The 12,588-nt window shown below is 39.0% G+C and overlaps 1 protein-coding gene across 1 annotated transcript in view; it reads left to right on the top strand.

The window, feature by feature from the left end:
- Window positions 1-447: 447 nt before the first annotated feature.
- The window catches only part of rap1gapb (RAP1 GTPase activating protein b), a 107,602-nt gene continuing 95,461 nt past the window's right edge, over window positions 448-12,588 (top strand). Inside the window, exon 1 of the mRNA XM_026167059.1 lies at window positions 448-762. The gene's annotated coding sequence lies outside the window, so the exon portion shown is untranslated. The remainder of the gene's footprint in view (window positions 763-12,588) is intronic.

The raw sequence follows: 12,588 nt of genomic DNA on the forward strand, positions 1-12,588 counted from the left end.
AGCAGCTTTAAACATCAATTCCCTCACATCAGCCGTGCCTCAGGCACAAAATAAAACATAACACAGATCACTGATGGACACAGATGACAAGAACGAAGGATGAGGCTCAAAAGTGGTTTTAGTGGAGAAGGAAAATGGTTCCATTAAGCATTTTGAAGGAAATGAGCTGTCTGTGATTTAGTTTTCTCTCAGTTTTTAAGTAAAGACACTGCTTCTCAGGAGACAATTTGAACAGTATTACTCTTTAGGTGAGTATCTAATGAATGGTGTGATTAATTACTTAACCATTTAATTACTTTTACTTCTGTTCTTTTGCGGTTTTGCTTGCGCTGCATTCACAGACGCTAATCACATGCAAAGAATACATAATAGTGCATATAGGGCAAATGTGTGTTCTCCCCAGCTGTTAAAGACTGCATAGTACGCCGAACCATTATCCAGTGTGCATGGACGGAGGAGTAGAAGGGAGCGTATTAGCGAACGGGGAATGGTCACGTGACAATGACAGCATGTGCGATTTGAAAGGAAGGAAAATAGAGACTTGAGCATCAGATGAGGGTCTGAGAGAATCCGTGCACTTCTCTGCGCCGCCTCCTTTCTCTGGCAGCGGAACAGGGACAGCTTTTTAAAACCGCGTCCACACCCGTGCTTTAGTAAGAAATTGCTCGATTCGCTTCTGCAGAATTTCAGCACTGACCGACCTTTTCCACCTCAGAAGTGAGGAAGCGCGTAAAGACGGCCGCCTTATAATTCTCTGTGAAGGTAAGAGAGCGGCTACAACTTTTCGGAGCAGCACAATTGATTCTTGTTGCATTGGCTGATCGATTGTTTGTGTTGTCGCGTTGTTCTGCGCCATCGACACCCGATTAAAAGTCTAGTTTAGACTATTTTTAAAAAAAAATTATTTGTTTTGTGTTGTAGTCATTTAAATGCGTGCAGAGTACTGTATGCGCACCTGACAAAGGGTGATACACATGAAACTGCATCAACAGTGCTGCAAATCGCAGCTTATGCTTATTGATCGCTCGACTTTAGACACTAGTGTTAGTTTCTGTCAGTTCGTGCAGGCTTAATTAAACATTTGATGTGCAATCAATTCAGGCTTCGGCAGTAAATTGAAAATCTCCATTTCCAAGCAGCTTGATTAAACATGGGAATTTGCATGGGAATGCAATTGATTTTAATGCTCTAAAGCTTTTGCTTACTAGCCTACTGAACGCCCCAACTTTATGTTCTTTTACATTTTTATAGTAGTTTTCAGCACGAGAAAAGAAAGCTTGGAAATGATCGATATATTTTTCCATATTTTTATTTGTGTTTTTGTTTAGATAATTATCACTGCTGGTGGTTTGATTATGGAACAGTCTGCTGATTACAGAAACGGTGATTCTGTTTAGAAAGTATTTGAGGAACCTTACTGAATTTTTAGGGAAACTGCACAGTTCTGTCATCATACTGGGCATCTGAACAAGGGATTAACCAGCTGCTAAAAGGCTGTTGGAGTGCTGGGGAGCTTCTGTGGTGAAGTAATGTGATGGAAATCGGTTATTTCATTTAGATATTTGACTGCACTGGCACATAAAAACATAACAACCAATACTTTCTCACCTCAGGACTCCACTTCATATTTTCATCTGTCAACAGCATTAGGCTAGAAATTTAGTAGGTTTCTAGTAGCAGCTTGTGCAAGCTGACAGCATGAAGGAGAATTGATTCCGTTGGTTCAGCATTACTGGAACTACTTCCACAGTCCATCTGGCCGATATGGGTCTGCGTCTTAACAATGACCTGCCTGTGATGGAACCTCAGTATTGGGTATCCTGGATGCCCAGCTGGCCACTATCATATATTCATACCTAACCTGATTGCATTCTGAATGTAAACTCACGTAATGATTTTAAGGAGCAAATAACTGATGTTGATTTTTATAGATTATGTAATAGAGAAAGCTCATTAAATGGGTGTTTTTTGCTTAACTTTTGCTTTGTTTTACTCAGTTAATGCTCAATGAAGTTCTTTGTCCTTCATTCAAAGAGGTGAAAAGCATAAAAAAATTGGATTATTCTGTCCAGAAATGAAGAATAGCTGTGGGGGTATTGTGCATGTTCTTTTTTTGTCAGAGCAGGGCTATAAATTAGGGCTGCCACGATTTGTCGACTAGTCACGATTACGTCGACTATCAAAATCGTCGACGACTGATTTAATAGTCGACGTGTCGTTTGAAGCTTTGTAAGATCGCAAAAGACACAGGAATAATAGCAGGATTTAAGAGTGTAATAACGGACTGAAACAGAAGATGGCAGCACTGCATGTACAAGGATGCCAGCTGCCGTTAAACCCCAAAGAAGAAGAAGAAGAAGCAGCTGTGTCCCAGAATTCATAGCGCGGCCCAGCTTAGTTTCCAACAATGGCGGTAGCTAGTTAGTTTTAATATTACTCTTATTATTCTTTCTGGGGCACAAAATAAACGTTTAACATATTTTCAGGCGAGAATGTAGCTGTGTAAACCTCAAATATCGGCTCAGTTTATCAGGACACCACATATTTTCAAAAGCGCTCCGACGTTTTCGGAGACGTCTGTTACCCACTAGCTCGATAGCTAGCCGGGGGCTAGGTCACTAGCGCCGTGAGAACACTGGACTCCCGGCAAATTGTTTTCAAACCCACCGCCGTCTTTCGCGACTCAGGTTAAATATATATGAGTCACTTAGATAAATTAAAAATGTTGTTGTTTGGCTTTTTTTTTTTTAGTATTTTATTTGTTCCTGAGTAAATCGGTTTGGCTGAGATTAAAGTTATAGTTTTTACACAGCTGAATAAACGTCAAGCAGACAGCTGATTATCAGAAGTGTGAGATGCTGGAGGAGTTTATTAAACTTTACCAAAACAATCTGCAAATTTCATTAAAATTGAATAAACTATCATCTTGTCTTTATTTTTAGTTAGCACCTTAAAAGCTTAAAGCTGTAAGCTAATGATAGTTATATAAGAGCAGATGCTGCTGGTGCAATAAGCTGTAGTTTTACGTCCAGTCTGATTAGTCGACTAATCGCATAAATAATCGGTGACTAGTCGACTATCAAAATAATCGTTTGTGGCAGCCCTACTATAAATGAGGAAGTTTGGTGCATTTTTCCATGTTAAACTGCATTTCCATTAATTGTGTTTTGACATAATAATGTAAATCATCTTATGTCCTATTCTATTAAAGTTTTCACTTTTAATGTTCCAAAAAAGGGAACAAATACATAGTCCTTTATTTTAAAATGTTAATAACCTATGTGCAGAACTTCTAACTTTCTTTCCGTTACACCCCAGCTTTAATTCAGTTTGATAATCAGTTGATATGTAGATAGGAAATAAAAAAAGCAGTAAACACAATTAGCAGTACAGCTTGGGCTGTACTGAAATTGTTGCATTTATAGCTGAGCCTTTGCTTTCGCCACTTCCAGACACCTTTCTGATATGCAAATAGTAAAATGCATTGTCCAAAATGTTTCTATATTAGCATATATGCTAAACTAACTTACATGTTCATAGCTATTAAACAATGTGGTTTGTTTGTTTGTTGTAGAATAGATTTTCACCCCTGTGATGTATCATAAATGTTTAATAAGTCCTCAAACCACTGTGAATTAAAAGGTTTGCTGCTGCTTGGTTGATGTTGGGAGTTGTGTTTTATTATAGAAACACATTTAAAATAATCTTATACCCAGATGGTGAAGCTGAAAGTAAATACAAGTAATGATGACAGGTGCAATGAACCATCTTTGCACTGAGTGATGCAATCAGCAGAGTGGATTGATTAGTGTTGGAAACCCTTGGAGAATCAAAGCCACTTTTCCCTTAGTCAGATGACAATTTCCACAAGTGGTTGAGGTTTAAAGATGATCTTTTTTGGATGTGAGGGTTAGTCTGAGGCTTGTGTTAGACAACATTCACATAAAAATAATGATAATAATCAATCTTCTAATAATTAGAGCACCTCAGATATATCTGGAATATTTCTACCCCCCTTCACTCTTTTGGCCTAAACGTATTGATTAAAAACTATACATAATCTGTGCAGGCAGACTTGAAACACTTAATTTTAGTCCTTTTTTCATTGGCATTTACTGGGTAAACAAAACCAAAAGTTGTACAATTTCAAAGCGAGGCGTTTTTTCTTTTGTGAAAAACAAAAGTCTTTATCAGACATAATTCTGCCTTCCTTTTCTTTAGTCTCTCTTTTGTTCTTCCACTTCAATGTTGCACTGAAAACCCCCTCTATTGACATGGTTTTTACTTAAGTGGCTCTGATAGTGTTTTCAATAATTCTGAAAAGCTTTTACTCGGCAGGCATTTCCCTGCTATTATCGTCAAACCTTTACCATGTTGTTCAGATACGTTCACTTGCAGTTTTAAATACGGAGATATGTCTACACATTTAAACTGCAAGCAGACTGAATTGCAACCCAGGAAAATTACTTTTACACGACTTTATCTTATTTAAATATTCTTTGAATAACCCAGAACTCCATGCACTTGCTTACACTGCAATTAAGCAAGATGCCATTTATTTCAATAAAGACCATTACTAATATTTCAGGATTAAGCAAATTCAGAAAGATATTACAGTACATATTAACAGTAAACAGTACATATATGCTAAAGGCTCTGCTGCTGTGTATATTGTTCTATTAAAGTAGAAAACCTGCAGAGCTATTGGACTAACAACACACCATTCTCTGACAGTGGCAGTGCTCTGTTGTTTAAAAATCACACAGACCAGCAGGTTAAGGATGCAATTAATAAAGATCCAATTTTAAGACTCTGCGAGACCATGACTGACGCACTGCTGGTCTGATTTTAATGAATAGGGTGGGAAGGGTGCTGGGTGTTATAGACCGGCTGGAGGGGTTCCTGCATTATTCACAAGCGATCCCAAATGCAAGACGTGCCAGAGTGTGGAAGCTATATAATCACACTCGAATCACCTAATCCAAAGCACCAATGCACAAACAAAATCTTCAGTCTCAGTGACTTTAAGTATTTATTTTGTTTCCTGCCACCCCTCTAAAAACAGATGTCTGTTCCTGTGTTGCTCACTGCCTGATGAAGCTTCACCATTTGGCTGACTGTTTCTATATGCTCATCCAAAATAAATACCTTCTAGCAACAGCCTAATTGTAAGGTGTTTAGGGAACATTGGTAAATTGTAGCATCTATCGGCAGCCTGCGTGTGAGGCACTTAGCATAAATATATAAATTACAGCTACAGAAAATAAACTGGGTTACATTCTCCTTCTCTACACAGTGGAGTGCACATTGGTTACATTCCAGGATGCCTAAAAACACATTAAATTTTCAACCTGTTGGAAAGGCAGGAGTGAGATTTGGGCTAAAGAACAAAAAGAATCGCTTGCAGGTATGGCTTAGTTCCCTTCCCCTTATAACATAGAGCTAAGAATTAGATCAAAATCAAAGCTTTCGAGAGACACCGCTTTATATTTTTCCCATATTTGTGAGAAACCTGAATAAATTTTAATGGTGAAAGCATTTCTGATGACGATGAAGACAAGTCTTTGTCTGTCTTTGTGACTGTTCAATGATTTCTGTGACATGAGAAAAATAGCTTAAAACTAGAGACACTTTATTTTTTTATATTACATCTCAAAAATGAGACGGAATGAAAGAGATAAAGCGTTAGTTAATTTTTTTGTTTGTTTGATGCATTCAAAGTGCTGAGTGTTGTTCCTTGAAAATATATGTAGTTTGCCACATGTATCGGGGGCATTAAACACATTATCATGTTAGACACAGCCTGTCAGATGCTGTAACTGTCTTTGAACAAGAGTCTGTTTTTATGACCAAGAAATGACCTACCTCCAATCACACATCCAGACACACGCTTGCGCACACATGCTCATGTGCATTTCTGCAGATACACAAGTGTCAATTTGAATCTCAGGTTGATTCATGCTACACTGAATCAGATGAATCTCACAGTATCCCTCATTCTGTCGGCTGACACTGATTTCCTCAAAGTATCGGAAGATGAAAGGAAAATTTAAGTATGTAAAGCCTATAAACCATAGATGAAAGACAAGTGGAATGGGAGGGGGGAAAGAATTATGGCTCGGAGGTAAAGCCGCAGTACTATGAATTGTAAATGTGTCAAGTGACATTACATGACATGGTAAGTACAAGCATGGCGTGCTTAGTTTGTTTTTGCATTTCGGTAAGACCATCATCTCTGCATCCATTTTTGCAGGAAGATGAACATATAGTGAACATATAGTGAACAATAGCAAGACAAAATGCCGTTGAAGTTATCCCACTGATCCCTGGAACAAGCTCCCGCTGTACTGAAGAGGCACAGACGGTGGAATCTTGACTGAGAACACGGTACTAAAAGCTTGCTAGTCTATGCCACTTTTTTTTTTTTTTGTTGCAAGGTAAAGAAAAATCAACAATTTATATGTGAAAAATCCATTTCATGTCTCTTCAAAGACACAAGCTACATAAGGGAGCAAAAAGCTAACATCAGGCTACCCTTTGAGCTAGATTTAATCCTAGATTAAGGGCTGTTGTGGAACTGTGGTTTATGCCCGTATCACAGCTGTGCTCATATTTACTATAATGACTTTATCACACATTAGGTTGTGCTATTTTATCAACAGCATTAATTAGATAAAAACTTTAAGCACCAGCAATAATATAGCTAGTTTGTCTCATTTATTTGCCAGTACAAAACTGGACTATGACTGTATTGTTACTAAGCAAACATTTTCTTGAACACTAGCTTGTTGGATACTTTATGTATGATGTGAAATGTATAAAAGATGGAGGTAACTCCTGAATTTGAAAAATTGAAGGAAATGCTTTAAACTTGCATTCTTTAATGGCCAGCAGGGGGTGACTCTGATTGTACAAAAAAAAAAGACTTGGTATTGGATAAAATGTTATGACCCTCATCCCTCTCATTGTGTGACCTCAGTAAGGACTCGGTCACACTAGTGTGATCAGGAAAATCCTTAACTGGCAAGTAATTGCTGTCTCTCTAGGGCTGATAGCAAAAGTTGTGATCACTTAGAGGTTGAGCGTGCAGAATCCTCAAACTCAGGCTACCTCCAAAAAAAGTCACCCCATCTGACTGCAACTACTCTCAGACTGGTGAAGGTTAGACGAAGAATTAAATGCAGACAGATTGCCAACATGCTGCAATCAGTCAGTCAGTCTATGCCAATGACCACAACTCATCAGGTCCATAATGTGGTAAAAACTACTTTTGGCTGTTCCTTTGTCACAAGGGGATTGCCGCAGTGGGTAGGTCCTCATGTATGATTCGGCAGATTTCCACACAACCCCCCAGGGGATTTGTGTCCCCAGCTAGTTTTAACCAGTTCGAACCACCATCCTTGCAGTTGTTAAGTAAATGTGTAAACTGGTACCCTGCAGAAATACCTGCTATATCAGATAAGAAAACACAAAGCCAAGTTCCTGAGGTTTCTAACTAGCAATTTACAGCAAATTGTGTTAAACTGAATGCAGAAAAGCATGTCTTATTTTGCACCTGGTATGTGTGTGAGTTTGCTGCTAGGAGTTTTTTACTTGCTTGATTTGAGGGGGGGGGTGTTATCCGAAGAGGTGCATAATTGGCACCCGTGGATGGCTCAAAGCTGTGAGCTCTGTGCCAACACTTTTGCCCTGAGTAAACAGTGTACTGTCACTCTTTGTACTGTCACTGTTTACTGAATATTTGGAGCCCTACAAATCTACTCTGCAATAACACTGGTGTTTTTTGAAACGGAGCAGGACTGAGCTGAACTTATCGGAGCACTGAAATGAAAGAGGGAGCAGGGGAATCCTGATGCAAGGTGCATCTTAGGCTACGTTCACACTGCAGGCGAAAGCGCATCAAATCCGACTTTTTTGACCCTATGCGACCCATATCTGATCATGGTATGACAGTGTGAACGGCATAAATCTGATATTTTCAAATACGATCTGGGTCATTTTCGTATGTGGTACTGAATCCGATACATATCTGATGTTTTAGAAAGCGACTGCTGATAGACTGGTCATGTTGCATTAAATCCGTCTTTTACGTCTCTGACACAAGACAGACGGCAATTATCAGCGCCGGAGAAGACATCGCGAACGCTTTCGGGCCATCCAGTGTAGATGTCAGTGAAACTGTTGGGAAGACAACATTGGAGAAACGTGAACATTTTATTTGTCCTGTATAATCTGCAGATTTTGACAGAAATCTGCAACTATCCTTTGAAGCACCGCTCCTCTCTAAAACAGCAATAAGGACAATTATTAGGCCATATGTAAATAACAAAATAACTTTATAACTTAAAGCAAATTGGGAAACGTAAAGTCCGAAACAAGTCTTTATATTAAGGCCATCAGTCAAACAATACTGTTTGGTCTGGGTCTAAACAGAGCGCGTTGTGTGACGTCTTCTTTTGCGCATGCGGGCCGCTTTGAGGGTTCACATTAGAGCGCGTTTGCTGTCACATTTTATTTGTAGTGTGAACAAGCAGACAAAAAAATCGGATTTGATCAAAAAATCTGAATTGAGCATTAAGACCTGCAGTGTGAACGTAGCCTTATTTTCCAGTGTTTCACACTTTTAGTCTCATTTCTACACCCCCTTCCCTCTTTTCTCAGCAGTGTGCAAACACAGAACAACATTCATGTTTCTACCTTTGTTTTATAAGATGTTAGCATTACTTGAATTCATACGCTTAGTGTTCCCAGTCTCATGCTTTCCCCTTTAGACACATGCAGTCAAATGCTACAATACAAATGATTTAGAATTACCAGAATTAAAATATGCAAAAATGACTCTGCTCTGTAATGTATTTTCAGCATCATGGACTGCAAGTTGTAACTGTTGATGATGCAGTGAATGACAATCAGGTCAAGATCTTTTCACTCACGAGGCTGGCTGCTCTCGCTCTCTCTGTCTCTCCTCTCTATTGGCCCATCACAGCAAAACCAACAAACTGTGTGCATAACATTTCTGCAAAGATTTTTTTTTTATTGCAAGAGCTTCAGACTTCACAAAGTGGGACAGCAGCCCTGGTGCATAACTCCAATTCAGTTTCACACGATTCATTAACACACAGATGGCTTTGGATCTGACATTATCTGTTAATACTGCTTTGTCTTCGTCTACACATCGTACACGTCATCTGTTACACACACACAAGGGCGATCGTGGCTCAAGAGTTGGCAGTTCGTCTTGTAATCGGAAGGTTGCCGGTTTGAGCCCCGGCTAGGACAGTTTCGGTCGTTGTGTCCTTGGGCAAGACACTTCACCTGCCACCTACTGGTGATGGTCAGAGGGGTCGATGGCGTGATATGGCAGCCTCGCTTCTGTCAGTCTGCCCCAGGGCAGCTGTGGCTACAACTGTAGCTTGCCTCCACCAGTGTGTGAGAGTGAATGAATAGTGGAATTGTAAAAGCGCTTTGAGGGTTTCGAAAAGCGCTATATAAATGCAATCCATTATTATTATTATTATTACAGACTTCAGGTTTATACAGTAGAATAGTTTGTAACAAAGTAACTCTCCGGATGAATCCTGTGCTCCACCCAAGTCTCAGTTCTCATGAGTATTTTAGATCACTTTAGATCTGACCCAGTCTGTGGTTGAGAAAGTCGCAACCATTGCAGATTCTGCGAGTCCACTCTTGGCTGGCAACAGACGACAACGGATTTGTGATTTATCACAATTAATCGCGGTATTATCGCAAACATATTGAATGTAACTGCCAACTTGACCCATTTAAACTAAAAAGTTATACAAAGTTGACTCTGTATTGTTGCTCTTTTATCCCTATTTTATGGCTGTTTTGTTGGTTTGAAGATGGCACCTGATTGGTTAGTGGTCTCAGACCTGAAACCACTGGAAAAGGGATGGATGTTGCAAGTTGATAACACCTGGTCATCAGTTCATTTTCCTTAGTGTAAATGTAACCTAAACAATTTCACGATTCCTTTTGGTGCTCAATCTCTAGTTTTTAATATTATTAACTAAAACATGAAACTCATTAATAATCACAAGTTAGTTATTTACACTGTCTGTGGTGTATGTCTACACATTGCTGCCCAACTGCTTTCTATCATGTTGACTGACATTTTTTTGTGTGTACAATGTTGTTCATTCATTTTCTCCTCTTCGTCTGCAGAAATTTCTTTTAGTGGGCTTACAGACGAGAAAGACAAATAAGCTTTGGAATACAATTAATTTTCTTATATTCTGCAAATAACCCATTAAAATAATAATCAGAATTCCCAGCAAAAAAACCATCTCACTAATGTCCACTCACTGCCTTGAACTTCCTTGCCTCGAGTGCTGCGTCACAGTTTCTGAACACCAGTAGCTCTCAGGCTCTGTTAGTTGTAAGCCTTGTGTGTCCCTACCTCTTTCTGTATCCCGAGTAACATCTGTGGCTCTGGGCTTTACTTCCATGGGAGCAGTAACTGTCATAGCATTTAGTCTGCTGGGCTGCAAGAGGACTTTTGCACCAGGTGTAAATTTGTTGTTTCTTAAACACAGTGCCCCTAGTTTGTCATAATTCATTTAATGAAAAAGCTTTATTCTTGTGACGTTTCAGGATGAATGAGTCAAGTTTAAGATGCTCATCCCTCTCCTGTATCCAAAGTACAGTACATCTGAATATCAAATACTATTGCAGTGAACTGTTTAGATTTCACCTAGACTAGTTGTTGGAAAATATTTCAAGGTGGTATATTTGCTTTATTCTTTTCAGCCTTTCTAACCTCTTTGAAAACATTAGAAGATTAGAATTCCAGGTTGTGAGCAAAATTCCTTGAATCTTCAACAAGTAATAACAACTCAATGACCAAACTTAAAGCCCAAAGCAGCAGTTGCTGCTTTTCCGAATGGATTTATAAAACTGCCTCAAGACTGTATTTAGCTTGGTCTTCCTAATGGAACAAAATTTCAGTCTTACCCACTCCTGAAACCAATTCACAGAACAAAGGTTATTTTCCATACAGTATAACACTCATTTTTTAAAGTATGTATATCACATAATGTGGTTGGGTGTAGTTTTTCACGTTTGTCTCAACTCGCTAATTACCACCTTAGCAGTAATAACACGTGAAAGCGTGTGACACAAACTGACAATGGAAAAGATTCACCTTCAAAGTAAAAGAAACATGTTGGCTGCGGCACTGCGCTGAAACTTTGAAGGGAAAACTTCTCTATTGTTGCTTCGTGTCACACTTCTCACAGTTTCACTACTTTTTGTTGACAAGTTCATCCCATCCATTCAATTGCAGCAGTATGCTGGCAACCAAATCAATCACAAAGACAGAATATATGCTTTTCCCTAGCAACAGGTGGTTGCCAGATGGCCACTGACCAGTCTCTAAGCCTCTGTGATTGGAGTGTTATTCACTTGATGGCACATTGTCACGCATCCAAAATAGTAGACACATTATTGTAACATGGTTATTGGTCTGTGTAAATGTGTCAATATAATGTTTGCTACATACCTTGAAGCACCTTGAGGAGATTGCGATTGTGATTTGGCACTAGATAAATGAAACTGAATTGAATTGAACTGGACCCCCCTAGGAAACCCTTGTTACATTTAAGACTCTACTTGCATACTCGCTTTGTGCCATCATTTTTTGGATAATCAAGTGCTATAGATGATATCTCGTTCCACAACATTAGAATAAAAATACAAATCTGTTCACATTTCTCAAGCTGGTAGAAGAGTGACAAGAGCTCTATGTAAGTGCAAGAAGTCTTGTTTGATGTCTGTAGTGTGCAACTTCTCTGCCCTACTTTTTGGTGTGTAATGTGCCTTTGTTTAGAGCAGCATGTAGTGGATAACATTTATAGCACCTGAAATTAGCTGATTCACTGTATAGGAGACTATATGCTGAACTAGTGGAAAAACCAAATATATAACCTTTGTGTAGACTGCAGGATTTTTAGCTGAGTAGAAAGGTGAGTGGAAAGAGGAACAGTGTCAGGTGACACTACTGGTTGGGAAAGCAGGTAGATGAGAGCAACACTTTCTGAAACTGCAGAGTTACAAAACAAAATGACTGAAGCTGTGACTGAGCTGTAAGGGCACTCAGAGAATGCGTCCTCTGCTAATCACGTATTTTTAAACGAGGTGATTCTGTTCCACTCCAAAATTTACTGGGTGTTTTTAAAATTTTCCTCATAAGCAGAATAGTTTCATGCCAGTATGAATCAAGGCAAATGAAGAGAATATCTAAAGCTGAGAGAGCCTCTAAAAAATGCCCTCTATTCTCCATAATTACAGACACCTACATGTAATTGACCTTAATGAGGTGTCTGAGTGTGACGCTGGTATATTAGCTATCTGTGGAGCTCTGTCAAAGACTCAAGTTCAGTGTCATCACAAACCACAGACAGCCGCTTCTCTAAAGCTAATAACTTGATTTGCTCTCATTTTCACGTGGAAGTCTGATATAGTAACATTTGTATAGTTATTTTTCACATAGTTAACTTATGCCATTGTTGATAAAACCTTAATGCTTAGCAGTACAGTCCATATTTACCTGGTCAAGAAACTCCTTGT

This window comes from Astatotilapia calliptera, chromosome 5, assembly GCF_900246225.1.
Source record: "Astatotilapia calliptera chromosome 5, fAstCal1.2, whole genome shotgun sequence".
Taxonomy (NCBI): Eukaryota; Metazoa; Chordata; class Actinopteri; order Cichliformes; family Cichlidae; genus Astatotilapia; species Astatotilapia calliptera.